The sequence below is a fragment of the Cervus canadensis genome, chromosome 15, assembly GCF_019320065.1.
Source record: "Cervus canadensis isolate Bull #8, Minnesota chromosome 15, ASM1932006v1, whole genome shotgun sequence".
In the NCBI taxonomy this organism is placed as follows: Eukaryota; Metazoa; Chordata; class Mammalia; order Artiodactyla; family Cervidae; genus Cervus; species Cervus canadensis.
This window is the reverse complement of record NC_057400.1, coordinates 65,590,349-65,614,464: the sequence shown is the minus strand read 5'-3', so window position 1 is coordinate 65,614,464 and position 24,116 is coordinate 65,590,349. Positions and strand designations below refer to the sequence as shown.

The 24,116-nt window shown below is 37.8% G+C and overlaps 1 protein-coding gene and 1 long non-coding RNA gene across 3 annotated transcripts in view; one reads left to right on the top strand and one right to left on the bottom strand.

Moving 5' to 3' along the window:
• Positions 1-782: 782 nt before the first annotated feature.
• Positions 783-21,987, bottom strand: LOC122453848. Its single transcript, XR_006273196.1, has 3 exons — positions 21,786-21,987; positions 20,991-21,060; positions 783-1,367 (listed from the first exon to the last, which is right to left on the bottom strand). It is a non-coding gene; the product is annotated as an uncharacterized LOC122453848 (long non-coding RNA).
• The window catches only part of TFPI (tissue factor pathway inhibitor), an 85,446-nt gene continuing 82,211 nt past the window's right edge, over positions 20,882-24,116 (top strand). Inside the window, exon 1 of one of the 2 annotated variants that reach the window (XM_043488132.1) lies at positions 20,882-21,181. The gene's annotated coding sequence lies outside the window, so the exon portion shown is untranslated. The remainder of the gene's footprint in view (positions 21,182-24,116) is intronic. The other variant, XM_043488131.1, reaches the window with a different exon arrangement.

Genomic DNA, 24,116 nt, shown 5'->3' with positions numbered 1-24,116 from the left:
AACGTGTTTTACTTTTGTAAAAAGCTGGAGAATGGTACTTCAATTTTGAACACACACACACACACACACACACACACACACATTTTCCAGAGTGAAAGAGAAACAGTTAATAGTGGCAACCTCTGAGAGTGGGATCAGATGAAGAGTGAAAGATGTTTGTTTCTCTCTTCTCAGTTTCCTTTTTTATACGATTTATTTTTAACCTGAACAAATATCTTATTTGAAGTTGTAAAATAAAATGATTTATTTAATTCCTTTGACTGTTCTAGCCATGCGTTCTGGGAAACAAACTGACTTAGCAGAACAATGCAGATAGTGGAGTACAGTTTACTACACCAGAGGGCCCAAGGCAGAGTCTCCTCTTAGCCAAGGACCCTGACCAGGTTTTCTGAAAACCCTATATACCCTAAGTGTACATGCCCAAACCGCCTCCCCAAATTCCCTGAAACTAGTCTGAACAAAGGAAAAGAAAGATACAATCAAAGTTAACCTGTGATTCATATGCCTTAGGCCTAGGTAGTTAACAGTGGACAATTATCAATGGGCCTGTGGTCATACCCCAATAAGCATAATAGAATTTATGATTCTATTCAGTTACACAGATAATTAGGGTATTCTTTTAGGCAACAGAGAGTCTAGGTACGAGCCCTGGGGCTTTTCCTTCCAGCGGGCCTGGTTTTCCAGTTGGTATGTCGTTTCCATAGATACTGGGCATATAGCTCAAAGTCCACAGTCCGACCCAAGATGGAGTCCTGCTTTCAAGATGCAGCCTGTTCTGTCTGTTTCCTCCTTCATTCCCCACTCTTGAAGCTCCTAACTCATAGTATGAGCATCATTCATAGCGATATATTGCACCCTGACTCTCCGACCTCCAATTTGGGAGAACGACATCAACCTTTGGGTTACAAAGTTCATAAAACATTGTAAAATAAAGGGCCCACAAAGCAGAACTATCAAGGCAACTGGAACAATGGTAAATATAGTTTTCCACCAATCACCCTTCACCCAAGATAAGACTGAAGGTCAAAAAGGAAGATTATCATCAGACATAACTTTTACCTGACCTTTCATGTCATCTAGGGTGGCTGATATGTAGCCAGATAATCAGGAATATATACACAACATTTAACTTTAATTATAGCACAGGTCCCTCTTTGTACTGAAACCATGGTTAGTCTCAGGATGATACCAGCAAGTCCTTGTAGCAGCAGTTGATTATAGAGCTTCATCTCTTTTCCTTCTTTAAGATGATCTTGGTTTCCCAGGAATCAGCGGGGCCCTTTGTGTGGTCCCCTCGGCGTCCTCCAGGTCTGCGTGGTATGCTCTCTTCACCCTCCTGTGGTGGACCCAGGGAGTGGCACCTGCAACTTTAACCGCAGTAGGGCTGGTTAGAACAACAGTGCATGGACCCTTCCAGTGTGGGGCCAAGGAGTCCTGTTTCCAGTCCTTGACCACACCTGATCCCTGGGCACAAATTCGTGAATCTGTTCCCCAAGGGGGAATGGCACCCTTTCTTGTACAAACTTACTTACCTGATTTATTACCTTGCCCAGTTCCATCTGCTGTGAAATCCTATCCCCCCTTACCTGAGGCAAATTTGTTGACGCCTGTTTTATTATGGGAGGGAGCCTCCCTTACACAATTTTGTACAGAGAAGAGCCGTGGGACCGTGGGGTCATCCTGAGTCTGAGCAAAAGATTCTGGCAGGCTACAGTCCATGGGGTCACAAAGAGTTGCACACGACTTAGTGACTGAGCATGCACACACAGCGCTACTTAGTTTCTAAGTGCTAACCTCGGGCCAACTGAATTAAGCTTTCCACTGTTCAAACTTAAAATGATAATAATAGCTACTTTGGAGGATTGTTTAGGATCAAAGTAACTGTAAATGGTATAACAGAATAGCAGGTATATAAATAGGAACTCAGTAATGTTAACTACTACTATCATTATTACTGTTACTAGCAGCAAATATATTTCTTTGTTTTAGTAGAGTTTAACAATAGAAAAATATTGCATTTTATCCTTAAGTACATATCTGTATGTATATATATGCATATATTAGAGAAGGAAATGACAACCCACTCCAGTATTCTTGCCTGTGAAATCCTTTGGACAGATGAATATGGTGCGTTACAGCCATGGGGTCACAAAACATATGACATGAGACATGACTTAGCAACTAGATGATCACAATAAATAATATGCATATATATGCATAATATGTACATATCCCTTTTTTAAAAATGACAAACTAGTTTTCTTGAACCAGATTTTGGATATTTTATACATGCAGTTATTAATTCAAAATAGACATCAGTTTAGCTGTTATTTCAATTCTAAGATTTTTAAAACAGAAGAAGTTGGTATACTAATAAAAACTCTCACAAGTCTATAAAAAATATACCAAACTAAAACAAAGACCATCGATAGAAATTCACAAAAGAAAAAAAAAAAAGTGTTTAGTGAGGAAATGAACATTCAATGTCAATGGACTATAAATTAAAATTTTTGCCCTGTTTTGCCTATAAAACTGAGAGAAAGCTTTTGAGAGTGTCACTGAGGGTGTTGGTATATGGGTACTACCATATACTTTGAAGTTCAAGTGGTTAGAAATTGATATAAAAGTATAGTTATAACCATGAAACTTTATGATACAAAATTTAAGATGTTAATTAAGATGGTAATAAATAAATATTTGTCTTTACATTTCAGATATTGAATAATCAATGAACACTTCCACAAAATAAACTAACACATTTCTTATAAAGTAAAAAGAAGAAATAAACTAAATTGTCACATGCATCTCCTGGAATAACTTCATCTAAGCAACTTTAAAGAGCCTCTTAATAAAAGTGAGAGGAGAGTGAACAAGTTGGCTTAAAACTCAACACTGAGAAAACTAAGATCATGGCATCCAGTCCCATCACTTCATGGGAAATAGATGGGCAAACAGTGACAGACATTATTTTTGGGGGGTTCCAAAATCAATGCAGATGGTGACTACAGCCATGAAATTAAAAGATGCTTGCTCCTTGGAAGAAAAGTTATGACCAACCTAGAAAGCATATTAAAAAGCAGGGACATTACTTTGCCAACAAAGTCCCATCTAGTCAAAGCTTTAGTTTTTCTAGTAGTCGTGTATGGATGACAGAGTTGGACTATAAAGAAAGCTGAGCACTGAAGAATTGATGCTTTTGAATTGTGGTGTTGGAGAGGACTCTTGAGAGTCCCTTGGACTGCAAGGAGATCCAACCAGTTCATCCTAAAGGAAATCAGTCCTGAATAGTCATTCATTGGGAGGACTGATGCTGAAGCTGAAACTCCAATACTTTGGCCACCTGATGCGAAGAACTGACTCATTGGAAAAGACCTTGATGCTGAGAAAGATTGAAGGCAGGAGGAGAAGGGGACGACAAAGCATGAGATGGTTGGATGGCATCACCAACTCAATGGACATGGGTTTGGGTGGATTCCAGGAGTTGTTGATGGACAGGGAGGCCTGGCGTTCTGCAGTCCATGGGGTCGCAAAGAGTTGGACACAACTGAGCAACTGAACTGAACTAAGCTTTACTGAAGCAACTTAAAAAAGTGATATTTTAAAAGGTGAGGCATTTTTTTTTCATTTGTTTTCTAAAATCCTCATTCACTGAATAAGAATGGTTATTGTTAGTAGCATTCAGTTTATGGCACTAAAATTAAAGTTCTAGGGAAGACAGAGTTTTATTTGTCACGTTCTTTGCTGTTTCCTTAAATCCTAGAACAGTGTTTGTCATACAGTTGGTGCTCAATAAATATATCTGTGTGGTATATTTATATGCTTTTTTATTTCATATTTTGAAATTTTTCCTAAGAAATTTTTAAAGTAAAAATATTTAATAAAAACCTATACCCTTATGAAAAACAAGTTTTTATATTTCTAAAACAAGTTTATCTGTTAGTAAAATTTTTATGCTTCTAATCAAGAATCTACTCAACTCTGACTACCAGCCATTCTTGCTTTTGTAGTTGTGTCTTGCAACAAAGAAAAAAAAAGAGAGAGAGAGAGAGAAAGAGAGAGAGACAATCATAACACCACCTTTGTAGTGAGTCTTTTTCCTTTTTTTTTTTTTTTTTCAGAATTCCAAATGACACTGTACAATATTGTTTTTCTGAATCCTCTTAGAAATGAATAATGATAATACAAATGTAAATTTAACAAAGAGATAGAAAATAAGATAAATATTTTGAAAGGGAAATTATCCAAACTCAGCTAAGATTACAATGAAGGAGAGACTGAGATGGTAGCTTGTCTCCTATACTTTGAAATTCTGGACAGGATCACATTATCTAATTAGCTAGGCTCTCTGAGGGCAGAATCTATCAAGGGATTAGCTCCCTAAATCTAAAACAATAGGAATGGGGATATAAGGATAATTCTGAGGTAAACTTTCTTTAGCATTCCTAAACAATGAGAGATGTTTTGCACTATAAGTAACAATCCCTCAAACCCAGTCAAAAAAGAAGGTGAATTAATATGTAGATGTTGGTAGTGCAAACCAAAATAAAACTTAGCTATCTGCACAAACAAGCTTTCTGGGAGATTCAGAACAAAAGTTTGTGCTGTGAGAAGATGGACTTTTCATGCAATATGTCAGTGTCTATCCTGGCAGTATAGGTAAGCCAGTGGTTGGAAATAATTTCCTTCCATGGGCCTATCAAATTATTCAATGTGGTGATCTTAGAGTCACTGAATCCCACTTTGGTTAAGAGAGGATAGTCTGTACTAGGGGATTGAGAGCCTGTGCTTTATTAACTTGAAGGAAATAAAGACTCAACTTTCCTAATTGACACCATGCTATATTCATATCCATGGGCATCATACATTATATCTTCATCAATATAGTAACAATAATAATACTTAAACACTTTCATAAAAATTAAAATTAAAATAACACTAAAAATAACAAAACTAGTTAAAATATTATAGATGGGATTAATAATACAAGTAATATTAATCAGAGGAATGATTAAGAATAATAGTATTATAAAATAATTAAAAGGACCAAAAATCTAAAAGCCTAAAACAAGTTTTAAATCTAGAAAATACATACAGGCAAAGCAATTAAAATCTAAAAGATTAAAGGGTAAAACACAACATTGATAAAAGTATTAACTTCAAGGCTTAACATTTAAGTGAAGAAACAAGCAGGTAGAAGTTATATAAGTCGGAGGAGCCAAGATGGCAGAGGAATAGGACCGGGAGACCACTTTCTCTCCTACAAATTCATCAAAAGAATAACTGAACACAGAGCAAACTTCACAAAACAACTTCTGATCGCTAGCTGAGGTCATCAGACGCCCAGAAAAGCAACCCATTGTCTTTGAAAGGAGGTAGGACAAAATATAAAAAATAAAACGAGAGACAAAAGAGCTAAGGACGGAGATCCCTCCCGGGAAGGGAGTCTTAATAGAGGAAGTCTCCAGACACCAGGAAACCCTCACACTGGCGGGTCTGGGGGAAGTATTTGAATCTGGAAGGGCAACCTGACTGGAAGGGGAACAATAAATAAAACCCACGGATTACGAGCCTAAAAGCAACTCCCAGCAGAAAAGTACCCCAGACACCCACATCCGCCACCAGCAAGTGAGGGCAGAACGGAGAGGAGCGGGCGGCATTGCTTAGGGTAAGGACCGGGTCTGAGTGCCCTGAGGACAATCAGAGGGAGCTTTTGTGAGTTACCAACTTAAACTGTGGGATAGCAAAAGAGAGAGAGAAAATTAACCTGCCCGAACACGCTGCCGGCCGTTCGCAGAACAAAGGGACCGAGAAAGTCCAGAGAAGAGCTCGCAGGCTGCAGGCTGGCCCAGCCCCGCCGGAGGCAGGAGGCAGGGGGGAGGGGAAAGGGGCAGGCTTGGCCCCAAGGACCGCATCCCCTACCGCACTGCAAACTGGTGGCGAGACACAGGGCGCAGGCCCCCGACCGGCGCGGGCGGGGACTGGGGCTGGGGACGCGGAGGGCAGAAGGTGCACGCACCTGACTGGCGCCGGCGGAAACTGAGACTGGGATCACGCAGGGGAGAAGGCGCGCCCGCACCCGGGGAGAGTGCGCCCGTCAAGCCCCTGGCTACCTGAGCCGCTCTGATGGGGAAGGCACAAAAAGCAGGCGCAGCTTTTTATTCCGCGTTTTTGTGGAACACCTGAGGGCTGGAACCGCGCGCAGCGCAGGGCACACTCCATATAGAGCAGCCGGGAGCCTGAGCAGCGCTGACGGAGAAAGCAACGCCAGCCCCTCCCGGCAGCACAATGGAACTAGCTACCTGAATAAGAGATCACCTCCACCCGCCTGTGTCAGGGCGGAAATGAGGCACTGAAGAGACTGGCAAACATAAGCCAAATAAACAAAGGGAACCGCTTCAGAAGGGACCAGTGCAACAGATTAAAATCCCTGTAGATAACACCGACTACACCGGAAGGGGCCTGTAGATATGGAGAAGTGTAAGCTGGAATGAGGAGCTATCTGAAACTGAGCTGAACCCACACTGACCGCAACAGCTCCAGAGAAATTCCTAGATATATTTTTACTTTTTTTTTTTTTAAGTAAGAAAAATTTTTTTTTTTCTTTTTTCTTTTTTCTCTTTTATTTTCTTTTAAAATTTGCTATTACTCCCCCATTATTCCTTAACTTTCATTTTCATAGGTTTTTACGATTTTTTTCATTAGGAAAATTTTTTTTTTCTTTTTTTTTCTCTTCTTTTTTTTTTTCCTTTTTCTCTTCTATTTTCTATTTTTATTTTTCTCTTATTTCTCTTTAAAGTCCTCTATTACTCCTCTACTACTCCTTAATTTTCATTTTCATTATACTATAACCTTACAAAAAAAAGAAGAGAAGACCTATTTTTAAACCAAACTTCATATATATTTCTAAAATTTTTGTGTGTGTTTTGGTTTTTGTTTTTAATATAGTATTTTTAAGAGTCTAACCTCTACTCTAGATTTTTAATTTTTGTTTTTCAGTATATGATATAAATTGTGAACATTTAAGAATCCAATATTCAGTTCCCATTTTTATTCAGGAGTGTGTTGATTATTTTCTCCCAATCTTGACTCTCTGTTTTCTACCTCAGAACACCTCTATTTCCTCCTTTCCCCTTCTCTTCCCAATCCAATTCTGTGAATCTTTGTGGGTGTCTGGGCTACGGAGAACACTCTGGGAATAGACAACTGCATAGATCTGTCTCTCTCCTCTTAAGTCCCCCTTTTTCTCCTCCTGCTCATCTCTGTCTCCCTCCTCCCTCTCCTCTTCTTCATGTAACTCTGTGAACCTCTCTGGGTGTCCCTAACGGGGGAGAATCTTTTCGCCATTAACCTAGGATTTTATTATCAGTGCTATATAGTTGGAGAAGTCCTGAGACTACTGGAAGAATAAAACTGAAATCCAGAGGCAGGAGACTTAAGCCCAAAACCTGAGAACACCAGAAAACTCCTGACTACATGGAACTTTAAGTAATAAGAGACCATCCAAAAGCCTGCATAACTACACTGAAACCAACCACCACCCAAGAGCCAATAAGATTTAGAGCAAGACATACCTCAAATTCTCCAGCAATGCAGGAACATAGCCCTGAACGTCAACATACAGGCTGCCCAAGGTCACACCTAACACATAGACCCATCTCAAAACTCATTACTGGGCACTCCATTGCTCTCCAGAGAGAAGAAATCAAGTTCCACACACCAGAACACCAATGCAAGCTTCCTTAACCAGGAAACCTTGACAAGCCAATCGTCCAACCCTACCCACTGGATAAAACCTCCACGATAAAAAGGAACCACAGACCTCCAGAATACAGAAAGCCCACTCCAGACACAGCAACCTAAACAAGATGAAAAGGCAGAGAAATACCCAACAGGTAAAGGAACATGAAAAATGCCCACCAAGTCAAACAAAAGAGGAGGAGATTGGGAGTCTACCTGAAAAAGAATTTAGAATAATGATAATAAAAATGATCCAAAATCTTGAAAACAAAATGGAGTTATAGATAAATAGCCTGGAGATAAGGACTGAAAGACCTAGAAGAAATAAAAAAGAGTCAAATGAAAATGAATAATGCAATAAATGAGATCAAAAGCACTCTGGAGGAAATCAATAGTAGAATAACGGAGACAGAAGATAGGATAAGTGAGGTAGAAGATAAAATGGTGGAAATAAATGAAGCAGAGAGGAGAAAAGAAAAAAGGATCAAAAGAAATAAGGACAACCTCAGGGACCTCTGGGACAATGTGAAACGCCCCAACATTCGAATCATAGGAGTCCCAGAAGAAGAAGACAAAAAGAAAGGCCATGAGAAAATACTCGAGGAGATAATAGCTGAAAACTTCCCTAAAAATGGGAAGGAAATAGCCACCCAAGTCCAAGAAACCCAGAGAGTCCCAAACAGGATAAACCCAAGGCGAAACACCCCAAGACACATATTAATCAAATTAAAAAAGATCAAACACAAAGAACAAATATAAAAGCAGCAAGGGAGAAACAACAAATAACACACAAAGGGATTCCCATAAGGATAACAGCTGATCTATCAATAGAAACCCTCCAGGCCAGAAGGGAATGGCAGGACGTACTTAAAGTAATGAAAGAGAATAACCTACAACCTAGATTACTGTATCCAGCAAGGATCTCATTCAGATATGAAGGAGAATTCAAAAGCTTTACAGATAAGCAAAAGCTGAGAGAATTCAGCACCACCAAACCAGCTCTCCAACAAATGCTAAAGGATCTTCTCTAGACAGGAAATGCAGAAAGGTTGTATAAAATGTGAACCCAAAACAACAAAGTAAATGGCAACGGGACCACACCTATCAATAATTACCTTAAATGTAAATGGGTTGAATGCCCCAACCAAAAGACAAAGATTGGCTGAATGGATACAAAAATAAGACCCCTATATATGCTGTCTACAAGAGACCCACCTCAAAACAAGAGACACATACAGACTAAAAGTGAAGGGCTGGAAAAAATATTTCATGCAAACGCAGACCAAAAGAAAGCAGGAGTCGCAATACTCATATCAGATAAAATAGACTTTCAAATAAAGGATGTGAAAAGAGACAAAGAAGGACACTACTTAATGATCAAAGGATCAATCCAAGAAGAAGATATAACAATTATAAATATATATGCACCCAACATAGGAGCACTGCAATATGTACGGCAAACGCTAACGAGTATGAAAGAGGAACTTAATAGTAACACAATAATAGTGGGAGACTTTAATACCCCACTCACAACTATGGATAGATCAACTAAACAGAAAATTAACAAGGAAACACAAACCTTAAAGGACACAATGGACCAGCTAGACCTAATTGATATCTATAGGACATTTCACCCAAAAACAATCAACTTCACCTTTTTCTCAAGTGCACACAGAACCTTCTCCAGAATAGATCACATCCTGGGCCATAAATCTGGTCTTGGAAAATTCAAAAAAAACTGAAATCATTCCAGTCATCTTTTCTGACCACAGTGCAGTGGGATTAGATCTCAATTACAGGAAAAAAAATGTTAAAAATTCAAACATATGGAGGCTAAATAACACGCTTCTGAATAACCAACAAATCATAGAAGAAATCAAAAAAGAAATCAAAATATGTATAGAAATGAATGAAAATGAAAACACAACAACCCAAAACCTATGGGACACTGTAAAAGCAGTGCTAAGGGGAAGGTTCATAGCATTACAGGCTTACCTCAAGAAACAAGAAAAGAGCGATATTAATAACCTAACTCTACACCTAAAGCAATTAGAGAAGGAAGAAATGAAGAACCCCAGGGTTAGCAGAAGGAAAGAAATCTTAAAAATTAGGGCAGAAATAAATACAAAAGAAACTAAAGAGACCATAGCAAAAATCAAAAAAGCTAAAAGCTGGTTTTTTGAAAAAATTAACAAAACTGGCAAACCATTAGCAAGACTCATTAAGAAGCAAAGAGAGAAGAACCAAATTAACAACATTAGAAATGAAAATGGAGAGATCACAACAGACAACACTGAAATACAAAGGATCATAAGAGACTACTACCAGCAGCTCTACGCCAATAAAATGGACAACTTAGATGAAATGGACAAATGCTTAGAAAAGTATAACTTTCCAAAACTGAACCAGGAAGAAATAGAAGATATTAACAGACCCATCACAAGCAAGGAAATCGAAACTGTAATCAAAAATCTTCCATCAAACAAAAGCCCAGGACCAGATGGCTTCACAGCTGAATTCTACCACAAATTTAGAGAAGAGCTAACACCTATCTTACTCAAACTCTTCCAGAAAATTGCAGAAGAAGGTAAACTTCCAAACTCATTCTATGAGGCCACCATCACACTAATTCCAAAACCAGACAAAGATGCCACAACAAAAGAAAACTACAGGCCAATATCACTGATGAACATGGATGCAAAAATCCTTAACAAAATTCTAGCAAACAGAATCCAACAACATATTAAAAAGATCATACACCATGACCAAGTGGGCTTTATCCCAAGAATGCAAGGATTCTTTAATATCCGCAAATCAATCAATGTAATACACCACATTAATAAATTGAAAGATAAAAACCATATGATTATCTCAATAGATGCAGAGAAAGCCTTTGACAAAATTCAACACTCATTTATGATTAAAACTCTCCAAAAAGCAGGAATAGAAGGAACATACCTCAACATAATAAAAGCTATATATGACAAACCCACAGCAAGCATCACCCTCAATGGTGAAAAATTGAAAGCATTTCCCCTGAAATCAGGAACAAGACAAGGGTGCCCACTCTCACCACTACTATTCAACATAGTGTTGGAAGTTTTGGCCACAGCAATCAGAGCAGAAAAAGAAGTAAAAGGAATCCAGATAGGAAAAGAAGAAGTGAAATTCTTGCTGTTTGCAGATGACATGATCCTCTACATAGAAAACCCTAAAGACTCTGCCAGAAAATTACTAGAGCTAATCATGAATATAGTAAAGTTGCAGGATATAAAATTAACACACAGAAAATCCCTTGCATTCCTATATACTAACAATGAAAAAACAGAAAGAGAATTAAGGAAACAATACCATTCACCATTGCAACAAAAAGAATAAAATACTTAGGAGTATATCTACCTAAAGAAACAAAAGACCTATACATAGAAAACTATAAAACACTGATGAAAGAAATCAAAGAGGACACAAACAGATGGAGAAACATACCGTGTTCATGGATTGGAAGAATCAATATTGTCAAAATGGCTATTCTACCCAAAGCAATCTATAGATTCAATGCAATCCCTATCAAGCTACCAACGGTATTCTTCACAGAACTAGAACAAATAATTTCACAATTTGTATGGAAATACAAAAAACCTCGAATAGCCAAAGCAATCTTGAGAAAGAAGAATGGAACTGGAAGAATCAACCTGCCTGACTTCAGGCTCTACTACAAAGCCACAGTCATCAAGACAGTATGGTACTGGCACAAAGACAGAAATATAGATCAATGGAACAGAATAGAAAGCCCAGAGATAAATCCCCAAACCTATGGACACCTTATCTTTGACAAAGGAGGCAAGGATATACAATGGAAAAAAGACAACCTCTTTAACAAGTGGTGCTGGGAAAACTGGTCAACCACTTGTAAAAGAATGAAACTAGAACACTTTCTAACACCATACACAAAAATAAACTCAAAATGGATTAAAGATCTAAATGTAAGACCAGAAACTATAAAACTCCTAGAGGAGAACATAGGCAAAACACTCTCCGACATAAATCACAGCAAGATCCTCTATGACCCACCTCCCAGAATATTGGAAATAAAAGCAAAAATAAACAAATGGGACCTAATGAAACTTAAAAGCTTTTGCCAACAAAGGAAACTATAAGCAAGGTGAAAAGACAGCCCTCAGATTGGGAGAAAATAATAGCAAACCAAGCAACCGACAAAGGATTAATCTCAAAAATATACAAGCAACTCCTGAAGCTCAATTCCAGAAAAATAAATGACCCAATCAAAAAATGGGCCAAAGAACTAAACAGACATTTCTCCAAAGAAGACATACAGATGGCTAACAAACACATGAAAAGATGCTCAACATCACTCATTATCAGAGAAATGCAAATCAAAACCACAATGAGGTACCATTACACGCCAGTCAGGATGGCTGCTATCCAAAAGTCTACAAGCAATAAATGCTGGAGAGGGTGTGGAGAAAAGGGAACCCTCTTACACTGTTGGTGGGAATGCAAACTAGTACAGCCACTATGGAAAACAGTGTGGAGATTTCTTAAAAAACTGGAAATAGAACTGCCATATGACCCAGCAATCCCACTTCTGGGCATACACACTGAGGAAACCAGATCTGAAAGAGACACGTGCACCCCAATGTTCATCGCAGCACTGTTTAAAATAGCCAGGACATGGAAGCAACCTAGATGCCCATCAGCAGATGAATGGATAAGGAAGCTGTGGTACATATACACCATGGAATATTACTCAGCCGTTAAAAAGAATTCATTTGAATCAGTCCTAATGAGATGGATGAAACTGGAGCCCATTATACAGAGTGAAGTAAGCCAGAAAGATAAAGAACATTACAGCATACTAACACATATATATGGAATTTAGAAAGATGGTAATGATAACCCTATATGCAAAACAGAAAAAGAGACACAGAAGTACAGAACAGACTTTTGAACTCTGTGGGAGAAGGTGAGGGTGGGATGTTTCAAAAGAACAGCATGTATACTATCTATAGTGAAACAGATCACCAGCCCAGGTGGGATGCATAAGACAAGTGCTCGGGCCTGGTGCACTGGGAAGACCCAGAGGAATCGGGTGGAGAGGGAGATGGGAGGGGGGATCGGGATGGGGAATACATGTAACTCCATGGCTGATTCATGTCAATGTATGACAAAACCCACTGAAATGTTGTGAAGTAATTAGCCTCCAACTAATAAAATAATAATAATAATTAAAAAAAAAGAAGTTATTAAGTCAAGATCACTTCCTTCTCTTGATATATGAGATTTGACTTTCTTTGGAAAGGATTTCCAGGCAGATTTCCTAAAAACAGAGTATTTACTGAGATGCAGGTGAGCTCAGCATTGGTTAATCATCCTTAGGAACTGGACTATAAATTTATTCTCAACATTTTTGCTTCTCCATTCTGTGGCCTTTTCTCTATTTGTGTTCACCCAACCACATCTATGTACACCTATGTGAAGTGAACAGAAAGTTGCTCAGTCGTGTCTGATTCTTTGTGACCCCATGGACGGTAGCCCACCAGGCTCCCCTGTCCATGGAATTTTCTAGGCAAGAATACTGGAGTTTCTTGCCATGCCCTCTTCCAAGGGATGTACCCAACCCAGGGATCGAACCCAGATCTCCCGCATGGCAGGTGGATTCTTTACCAGCTGAGCCACCAGGGAAGCCTAAGAATACTGGAGTGAGTGACCTATCTTCTCTCCAGTGGATCTTCCAGACCCAGGAGTCAAACAGAGGTCTCCTACATTGCAGGAGAATTCTTTACCAGCTGAGATACCAGGAAAACCCATATACATGTATAATGATCCCCGAATATTCATTGGAAGGACTGATGCTCAAGCTGAAGCTCCAATACTTTGGCCACCTGATGTGAAGAGCTGACTCATTAGAAAAGACCCTGACACTGGGAAAGATTGAAGGAAAGAGCAGAAGGGGGTGGCAGAGAATGAGATAGTAGGATGGCATCACTGTCTCAATGGACATGAGTTTGAGCAAACTCAGAGAGACAGTGAAGGACAGGGAAGCCTGGCATGCTGCAGTTCATGGGGTCACAAAGAGTTGGACACAACTTAGCGGCTGAACAATAACAACAACAATGATCTCGTTCATCCTGTAATGAAAAAGGAATCCTTGATCTTAAAAAAAAAAAAAAATGCAACGAGACAACAATTATGAATGTCATTATTGTCAAACTCAAGGATTCTGGAGTTGGACTTATTCTTTGTAATTTTTTAAGACACACTTTGTGCTATCATAGAGTCGATCCAAAAATCAAAGGAGTTCATTTAGTTAAAATAACAGAATAGTCTTGGGTACATAATGACTTTATCATTCTCCTAACAAAACTTGAACTTTAAAAGACTATTTGGTGAGCAGACAAATGCCTTCTTCATTACTGGGTGCATTTCACTTATGGCAGAACCAGGGATAAAACATTGGGAAATGTGAGACTTTATCTCACTGCTTATCAGGTTGCATCTTACAGGAGGTTATCCTTTCCTATCTGAACTTTTTCTCTCAAAAACATTCCCAGAAAGGATGAAAAAGCAACCTGGGCCAGAAGACCCTGTCCAAATTTTTACCTTTCACATAGAATTAGGGAGGGGCAGGAAGAAACAAGACTTACATTTCCCAAGTTCTCACAGAAGGAGTTAAGCAAACTAAAAGTGATTAGGAAAAAAAATACATGAATTAAAGTGAAGTCTCAAAGTAAAATCACCAGACCATTTAATAGACTATCTGATTCTTAGAAAACCATAAAGAAATATCTAAAAATTCAACTTATTTTATTTTTCCTCTGAGACATTATATATACTTTAAAAAATCAGTAAGTAGCAATAATTTATTATGAAGTGCAATGCCTAAACACATGATACAATGATTAGCTTTCCCAACTCTCTTAGTCTATATGTTTTGCCTGATGAAGGAAAAATCACTTACTCAAGATGTCTACCTGTTGATAATGTGATTTATCACTGAAATTCCTGTGGAGACTCTCCTGAGAGGGCTGATTATACATCAATTACAACTTTATGATAGTAGATATTACCACTATTTCTCAATAATCAATTATTCTCATTTTAAACTGGGCAAAGAATATCATATTAATAAGAAATATGAATCAAATAAAACAAAAATAACATGATTATTCCAGTACTCATGTTTGCATGCATGCATTTATTTTGAGTTCCATGTAAAAATTTAAACTAATTTGAGAACTTGTTTTCCTACAGATGGAGTCAGCTTGTGAACATAACATTTCTGGAAAGATTTATATTACTGTATTACTTAATAAAAATTAACTTTAATCTGCAACATATTTGAAGCTGATTGTTGCTTAATTTTGTTTATACTGATGCTTTAACAACAGTAAATTTCCAGAAAGCATTCCCTCCAAAATACTTCATATTGTTCAGTGAAGTACATAGGATGAAAAGGAACACAGAACACTGGGGAGACCAAGAGCATGGAGTCTGGGGGTCCAATTTAGCCCAGTATCCAAGGTTATATAATATAATAATATATATGTGGTCAAGAAAACATATCTTTAAGAGAAGAAGGTAAGGGGGTAGGGAGTATATTATTCATCTCTTCCTAAGTTATGCTTGATAACAGAGTCCCAAAGTCTTTATTTCTTTTATCAAGAAAGGATTTATTTTCAGTCCCCTTTCTGGGTCACCTTTACTGTTAGACAACTTTAGAGAGTGACCTTTATGTAGGACATGGGCATCATCTGGCAGAGAAAATGAAAAATAAGAAGTATAAAACTCATAAACTTCTGATAAAGCGCATACAAATCTGAAACGTTATTTGGATTGTATGAGAGTTGGAAAGGAAAAATTAAGTGTGTGGCTGGAAATGAAAAGGAGAATGTCCAGTATTTGGTGGGTATTTGGAACAGCCAAATAATGATTAGATACAAAGCACTTAAAGATACAATGGCACATAGTCAAACTGTTGGTGAGAAAAATCTTTTATCCATACAATTTTGACTAGAGAGTTGTACACAGTAGAAAGGCAGACTTGTCATAAAACCTCAAAAAGGAGCTCACCCAAGCCTCAGGGAGAGAAAAGCTGAGTCCACAGAGGCTTTAAGTGACAGCATCAGGTTGTCTAATCTTAACAATAGTTTGCATCAAGTTCCAGTATTGTGTTGAGCACAAGAATACCCACGTGTGTATAAATAGCTTGGGAAGCAAATACAACTTAAATATGAAATCAGCGATCATTGGGAAAACAATTTCAGCTCAACTGTAGCTCTTTCAGATAGAGTTCTTTACATAGTAAGAAAAAGAGGTTTCTTAAATGACCTTAAGGGAAAAGTGGGTTTATTACAAGGGTATATGAAGTGAAGAATCTGCCTGACAAAGCAGGAGACTCAAGAGATGCTGGTTTGATTCCTGGGTCAGGAAGATCCCCTGGAGCAGGAAATAACAACCCGTTCCAGTATTCTTGCCTGGAAAATTCCATGGACAGAGGAGTCTGGCTTGTTACAGTCAATAGGATCACAAAGAGTCAAACATGATTGAGTGACTGAGTGTGTGCCTGTGCACATGCGTGCACATACACACACACACACACACACACATATGTTCTTGAGTACTTAGAAAAATTTGAATTAGGCCTGGGGAAGGACTGTTACTGTAGAACTCAGGTATTACTGTCCCATCTCTATGTCTTGCTCTTGGTTTCATTCTTTCCCTGTTTCTCTCTCAGAGGTCACTCATCCTCTTCCTTCATCTTTTTCAACATTCTCTCTCAACTAGCTTTCTCCACATAATCATCTCGCACTCACCATTGTGGTTGTCAGCACATCCTCTATCTTGGCTTTTTATTTAAGACCCTAGCATTGTATATTTTTTTCTATAGCTCTTAGTACAAGTCTCTAAAAAGGAAATCTAATTTGCTGAGTTTACCACTACCTTAGTAGAGCCTGTAGATTGACCAAAAATAAATAACATCCACTCCAGTCCAAGAACAGCAACTTTTCTTAACTGCCCAAGAAAGAAGGGAACACTGAATGTGCTTGAGTTGCAACAGGTAATAAAGGGTAATAATTGTGCTACAAAGTTCTTTTAACTTTGTTAAAAGAAAAAGTTCTATTAACTTTGTTAATAACAAAGTTTCAACACACAGCAGAGTTTTGTTGTGGTATGAAATCCAGAAAATGGGTGCAAAAGAAGCACAGAAGGGAAAAAAAAAAAAAAGAAGCACAGAAGAGCATTTAAGTATCTGTACTCTGAAGTCAGACTACATGATTTGAATCAGAGTTCCATAAACTATATTCAAATGTCATGCAGAGAGGGCTTTCTTCCCAGTCTAGTTGTGAGGACTAAATGGGATAATTTTGGGAACAGACATCTAAAAATTACTCAATAAATAGTAAAAACCCACAAGAGGAAAAGTTACCCTGTAATAGTGAAGAACCTTTGTATTCTATTACAAATTAATCACTAAAGGGATGTTGCCTATAAGATTAAATTATATACAATGGCCAATCTCTGGGAACCTTGCCTCCCACGTAATGAGCATTAAGCTAAAATATCCTTGTTTAGCTCACAAGAAAACATCTTGAGCAGTCCACCTGTGAATGACTGAAGCAGGAAAAAGTTAACACAACCCCTCCAGAGGCTGATCAGAATCAGGAAATGTTTGACTTAACGCCCTTCCCTTTTAGTATAAAAGAAGCCTAAACTCTAATGCAGGAAAGATGTTTCTTTGGAATACGAGTCCCCCATCTTCTCAGTCTGCCAGATTTCTGAATAAGGTCATTATTTCTTGCCCCAGAAAATTAACTTTTGATTTATCGCCTGTTCTGTGATATGAATTGGAGTTGGTAACAACCTCTTACCCAGAAGCCAAAGGAAAGAAGCCAGAAAATGTCAAGACACAAAGACACTCATGTCAGGAAGCATTTTACAGGAGGCTTCCTGTGTGCTGTTTCCTATCTCTCTTGAGCCCTCTGTTCCTTATCAGTCCATATAGGGTGAGAGGAGCAGGCAAGCCTCTCCCAGAAAGGAGATCAAAGAGGTGGGATGCTTGCATAGGATTTTATTCATTAGCATTTTCATTTGGTGATAGGGATTGTTTACGACCCTCTTTTGATATGCATTGCCTTTTGGCGTTATGGCCTCTAGTGCTCCTTGCTTCCCTGGTAAACTTGTAAAGTCTGGCCTCTTGATCTTTATCTAAAGAAGCTACTGGTATGTATACCCTTACAAAATGCTCCATCAGAGCTCTGGCCCCTGTGTCTTTCTTTCTTTCTCTTCCTCTCTTTTTCTTTCTCTCTCTATTTCTGGCTGATTCCCTGGAGTGCAAAGGCCGGCCATGTAACCCAGGGAATATTAGCCTCTTTCCTTCTTTCACTTTCTTATCATCAACTCCGGACCACCAGGTCCCGGTCCATTAAAGGACCAACAACTCAGAGATGGAAAAAAACAAGAAACTGATGAATTTTCTAATCAATTGGCTTCAGCCATCATGGCAAAGTAGATTCTTCCATCTTCTGAAATATCTAGTGATCTTAGTCTGATATGACCATAATTCCATTACAGAAATACTAGGGGTTAACTTCAGTAATAAAGACCTACAGCAGACCAAGGTAAGTGATGTCTTTAAATACTTACATACCATTTAAAATAATAATTATGATGTAAACAACATCAATAAACATGATAAACATCTACTGAAGGTTTGCTATGTTTGGAGCCCATGTCAACATCCATTTGATTGTCACGCGAGTGTATGCTCCTCAGTTCTTTGTCTCGTCACAACAAAAATTTGGAGTGACGGACATTAAAGCCCCTTGGCGGGTCACAGCTCTCAGAGGACGGACCATGTTATAGCTCTCAGGTCTCGAAGGGACTGTGTTATAGCTCTTAAATAAATCAGTGTTACAGCTCAGTGTTACAGCTCTATTTATTTAGATAATAGCAGGAAAATCCATCTTCGAGGCATGAGGGCACATAGATCCAAAGACGCGAAGAGAAGATCACCCCATTGCACGGGGGAGAGAGAGAGAGAGAAGAGCTTTGGCTCCTCTTTTTGTATGTTTCTCTGTCCCTGGGCCTGTCTTATGTAAATTGGGCCAGCCAGGAGTGTTGTTTGTTTTACCTGAGGTTCTCACTCCGGTCCTCGGACCTTCCTTTTTTCTATTTTTGTGGGCTTTCCCTTCCAGTTCTTTTAGCCACCGCCATTTCGGATCCTTTTCCCTATTCTAACTACCTAACATGATCATAGAAAAAGCAAGAGAATTCCAGAAAAACATCTACTTCTGCTTCATTGACTATGCTAAACCTTTTGACTGTGTGGATCACAACAAGCTGGGGAAAATTATTCAAGAGATGGGAATACCAGACCCCCTTACCTGCCTCCTGAGACATCTGTATGCAAGTCAAGAAGCAACAGTTAGAACTGGACATTGAACAACAGACTGGTTCCACGTTGGGAAAGAAGTACATCAAGGCTGTATATTGTCACACTGCTTATTTAACTTATATGCAGAGTATGTAATGCAAAATGTCAGGCTGAATGAAGGACAAGCTGGAATCAAGATTGCCAGAAGAAATATCAATAACCTCACATATGTAGATGACACCACCCTTATGGCAGAAAGTGAAGAAGAACTAAAGAACCTCTTGATGAAAGTGAAAGAGGAGAGTGAAAAAGCTGGCTCAAAACTCAACATTCAAAAAACGAAGATCATGACATCCAGTCCCATCACTTCACAGCAGATAGACGGGGAAACAATGGAAACAGTGACAGCCTTTACTTTCTTGGGCTCCAAAATCACTGCAGATGGTGACTGACACCATGAAATTAAAAGACGCTTTCTCCTTGGGAGAAAAGCTATGACCGACTTAGCATATTAAAAAGCAGAAACATTACTATACCGACAAAGGTCTGCCTTGTCAAAGCTATGGTTTTTCCAGTAGTCATGTATGGATGCAAGAGTTGGACTATAAAGAAAGCTGAGTGCCAAAGAATTGATGCTTTTGAACTGTGGTGTTGGAGAAGACTCTTGAGAGTCCCTTGGACTGCAAGGAGATCCAACCAGTCCGTCCTAAAGGAGATCAGTCCTGAATATTCACTGGAAGGACTGATGCTGACACAAAAGCTCCAATACTTTGGCCACCTGATGTGAACAACGGAGTCATTGGAAAAGTCCCTGATGCTGGGCAAGATTGAAGGCAAGAGGAGAAGGGGTGGATAGAGGATGAGATGGTTGGATGGCATCACCAACTTGTTGGACCTGAATTTGAGCAAGCTCTGGGAGTTGGTGATGGACAAGGAAGCCTGGCATGCTGCAGTCCATGGGGTTGTGAAGAGTTAGACATGTCTGAACAACTGAACTGAAGTCCTCTGTATGTATACTTATAGGTATTTAATATATATATATTAATCCATTTATTACCTATCAATCCTAGGAAATTTTATTGTTATTAAGGAAAAAGAAACTGAGGCACAGAGAGTTTAAATAATTAACTAAACTTGCAAAGTTAGTAAGTAGCTGAGGCAGGGTTTACAGCCTAGCAGTCTTTAACAATCAGTTTCCCAGTCATGGATGACTTTGTGACCCCATGGACTGTAGCCTGCAAGGCTCCTCTGTCCATGGAATTTTAAAGCTACAATACTGGAGTCAGGTTACCATTCCCTACTCCAAGGGATCTTCCTGACTCGGGGATCAAACCTGAGTTTCTTGTGTCCCTGCATTGGCAGGCAGATTCTTTACCTCTGTGCCACCTGGGAACCCCATCAGTCTACAACTGACAATACATTACATTGACTCTCTAATCAAAGGGAATTTCAGCAGCCCTCAGATTTTTTCATAAATATAATGACAATGTAGATGAAATAACTAAAAGAGAAATAAAGTGCCAAAAAGTCTCACTTTATTAAGTAATGATGTAATGACAAATATGTAAAATTTTAGAAATATATAGCACAAGAGGGAAAAAGTGTTTTTAAAACTAATTACAAAAAGAACCCTGGAGAGTAAAAGAAATAGTAATTTTGAAATCTAAGTGTCAGCTGATTCCTGTGTTTCCTCCATAATAGAAAAGGCTTTTGAATAGTTTGGTGAAATTAGCCTAAAAAGAGTTGCCGTGACCTAAACAGGAAGCCTGGCTGTTCCCAGCTGCGGGTGTTCTCTGAGGCTCTTCTTTGCTCCAATAGACGGGAGCGACTTTGGGCTGGATAAAAGTCAAATTCTTACCTCGTCCTTCCACTGCGAGCAGGATCAGATTGCATTTCTTTCATTATTCTCCACTCCCCAGTTTCTCCATCTGTTTAAAAGAAGAAGTAGAAAAGATAAATTCTCTCTTCGATGCATGGAAGGGAAAGCAAAATGACCTCAATTCTGCTTTGAAAAAATTTTTCTGAGAACTTTCTTCAGAGATTTTACTCGTGAGTACCTGGCAATATACTTTCTAGCCCATGGGAAATAACCTTTCTTTGTTTTTCCTGGAGGAAAAGCAGGGTGCTGAGAGGCAAAGACTTGTAGGAGAGGACCATTGTCTATAAGCCCACAATGAAAACAACCCTTCTCTGAAAATAAACTGATTGCAATGCAAAACTAAATTCTCAGCATTTTGCACTGAATTTTAAGCAAATATATCATTTGTTTTTAAGTTGGTGAGATGTACCCTTGTTTATAATTTTAAGCTTGGATTGGCAATTCTTTACTAATTGTGTTTTTATTGGAGTTTTCTGAAGATTTTTTTAACTCAAATATTATTTAGTAGCATATAAAGAAATACAATAAGACACTGACAGTCTTATGTTTAAAGAAAGTTCTTTTATTGCCATCAATTGGTGAAGTTTAACATAAGGTATAAACAGAATTTTTGTTGTCTGTTTCATTCCAGCATTAACTAATCTCAAAATATTAAAGAAATATTTTATAAGTCTCCAAAGACAAAAGCTCACATTCTAAGATAGTAAAATAAGAATAGCTAGGATTGCACAATATAAAGTACAATTATGTAAATTAAAGCAATAGATTACATACCTAATATGATGTACTTTCATATTCTGGTTGCTTATAAAATGATATTAAACTTAGCTTCTGGTAGTAAAGGAAAGCACATAATATAGAAATACACCACCACAGAACTATAATGAAACAAAAAATTATTTATGTAAAATGCTTATTTGTATGAGTATTAATGAAAAATGAAAGCCAAGAGCAGTGCTGGGCAGGAAAAAAAAGAAAAGATAAGCAACAGCCACACTGTGACTCAGTGCTCTGGAAATTAGTCACAAAATGACTTTGTATGTCTGTGATAATGTAAATATACAGGGCAGAACCCAAGCAGGAAGCATGCAGCCCAAAGAGTCATAGTTTATGTGCAAAAGCATAATGTTTATACCAGAGGTTAAAAGTTGTGTCCAGTTTGAGATATTGCAGAGTTTTTTAACCTAGCCAAATCCCTTCATAAAACAGTTTTAGAATTCTTGTGTGTGTATATATATGTATTATATATATATGTATTATATATATATCATATATATACCAATATACATACCATATATATACCAATATATATATACCATTCCAGTGCATGATAATTTTAAGACATATAATCTATATTTTATCTAATCTTTAAACTGAAGGGCAAATAATATCTGAAAATGTGTTGGTGTGTGAAATTTTAATTAGGAGCATATGGGTTAATAAAATGATACAAAGTGTCCTTAGGCATCAACAGAGATGGAATACTCTTAATATGAATACAGATACTTAACTCTGTAGATCTAAAAATATAATTTATAGATCTAAGAGTAAAACTTTAAAATATATACTTTTAACAATTTGAACAGTTATATGGGGAAGCCAAATTTGTCTTATTCAGGTAACCATAAAGTCTTAATAGAGAGCTTTAATGATATGTCTACTATTAATAACTTGGTTCCTTTCTCTATTAGGTATGCTGATTTGTGCAAGTTTTGTTTTTTTGTTTTTAATGGTACAGTTTTATATCTTGAAGCTTTTGTTTTATCTCCAATGACTAGATCAAAACCCTGTTGGGAAATGTGGTCTTGTTCAAATGCATTATGCCATCAGCTGATGCTTGCTTGTTCATAATTCTAGGCTTTATTTTCTTATTGACTGTACATCAACTACTTTGCCTCGAATTTTCTAATATAAACAGTATTGCTAAATTTAAAAATAATCATCTTTGAAATGGAAAATTGTTTTGTAGCAAACTATAGTTTTCATAAAACAATTTACTTCTTCCTAGGAATTAATTACCTGATTTTAGTTATCTACACTATTCAAATTCAAAACATAATTGGACAGATGACAAATTACTAGAGGAAAAAATACCAAGATAAAAAGGCTTTATTAATTCCCAGAACACCTAGCAATCTAACCAAACAGTAGATGTACTATAGATTCTTTAGGAATGGTTGGTTTATTAAATTGAGTGTCACAGACTCTTGATACAGATTTCAACTGACATCTCTACTTAATAGAAGGAAAAAAATGAAAATAAGCATCGTTGCTTATTTTCAGGAAAGGAAGGTTTCCTGTTCAGGAAACAGGATAGAGTTTTCGAAAAAATCTTGTTTGTTGGTATAAGTTTAATAAATTCAATGATAATGTTGATTAAAAATTAGTTAATTTTATCAGTTTATCTTGCTAGTAGACCAGGTCTAAGAATTGTACTGCAGACCAACTCATCTTTTCTTAATAAAGGCTGTCTTCAGCCACCCTTTTGTTGTTTACCATCTAAAACATTTAACTCTGCTAATTAAAGTTGCAGAGTTGTCTTTTTAAAAACAAAAATACTTTTAAATGTATTATATTTTTATAGAAACATTCCAGTACTATAATGATTTCTGATTGTTACCATGTGCATTTGGACAAACCTGAATTCTAGACTTGAGGTGACTATTGAAGTCCTTATTTCTGCATATTAAACCTCACCAAAATGAAGAAAGAATGCAAGCTATTCCAGAGAGTGCTCTTTCTGCTAGACCACCTCTCCTGGGCCTCAGTGACCTTCAGTGAGTGCTTTCTTAGTGTGATGTATCATCTCTGGGAGCCCAATCCTCCTATTACTCTTCTCTCCCTGTCTTCACTTCTCCAAGAAGCAGATGCTTTGTAGAACCAGAACCTAGGATTCAGCTACCAATAGGCTTAGGGCAGCCTAGTCATTTCTACTTTTCTTCTTTTCAAAACCAATAAGAAAAGCATTGGATGCATGCCAAATCTGCTATATTCCTCTCTTCTGGCCTTCCTTTGGGATTCTATGTTCTTTCTTAGTTGGAACAACAAAATTTTTAAATTATTTTAAAAACAAAAGAGGTCCATGTTCCATAGTAGAAGTCCCAA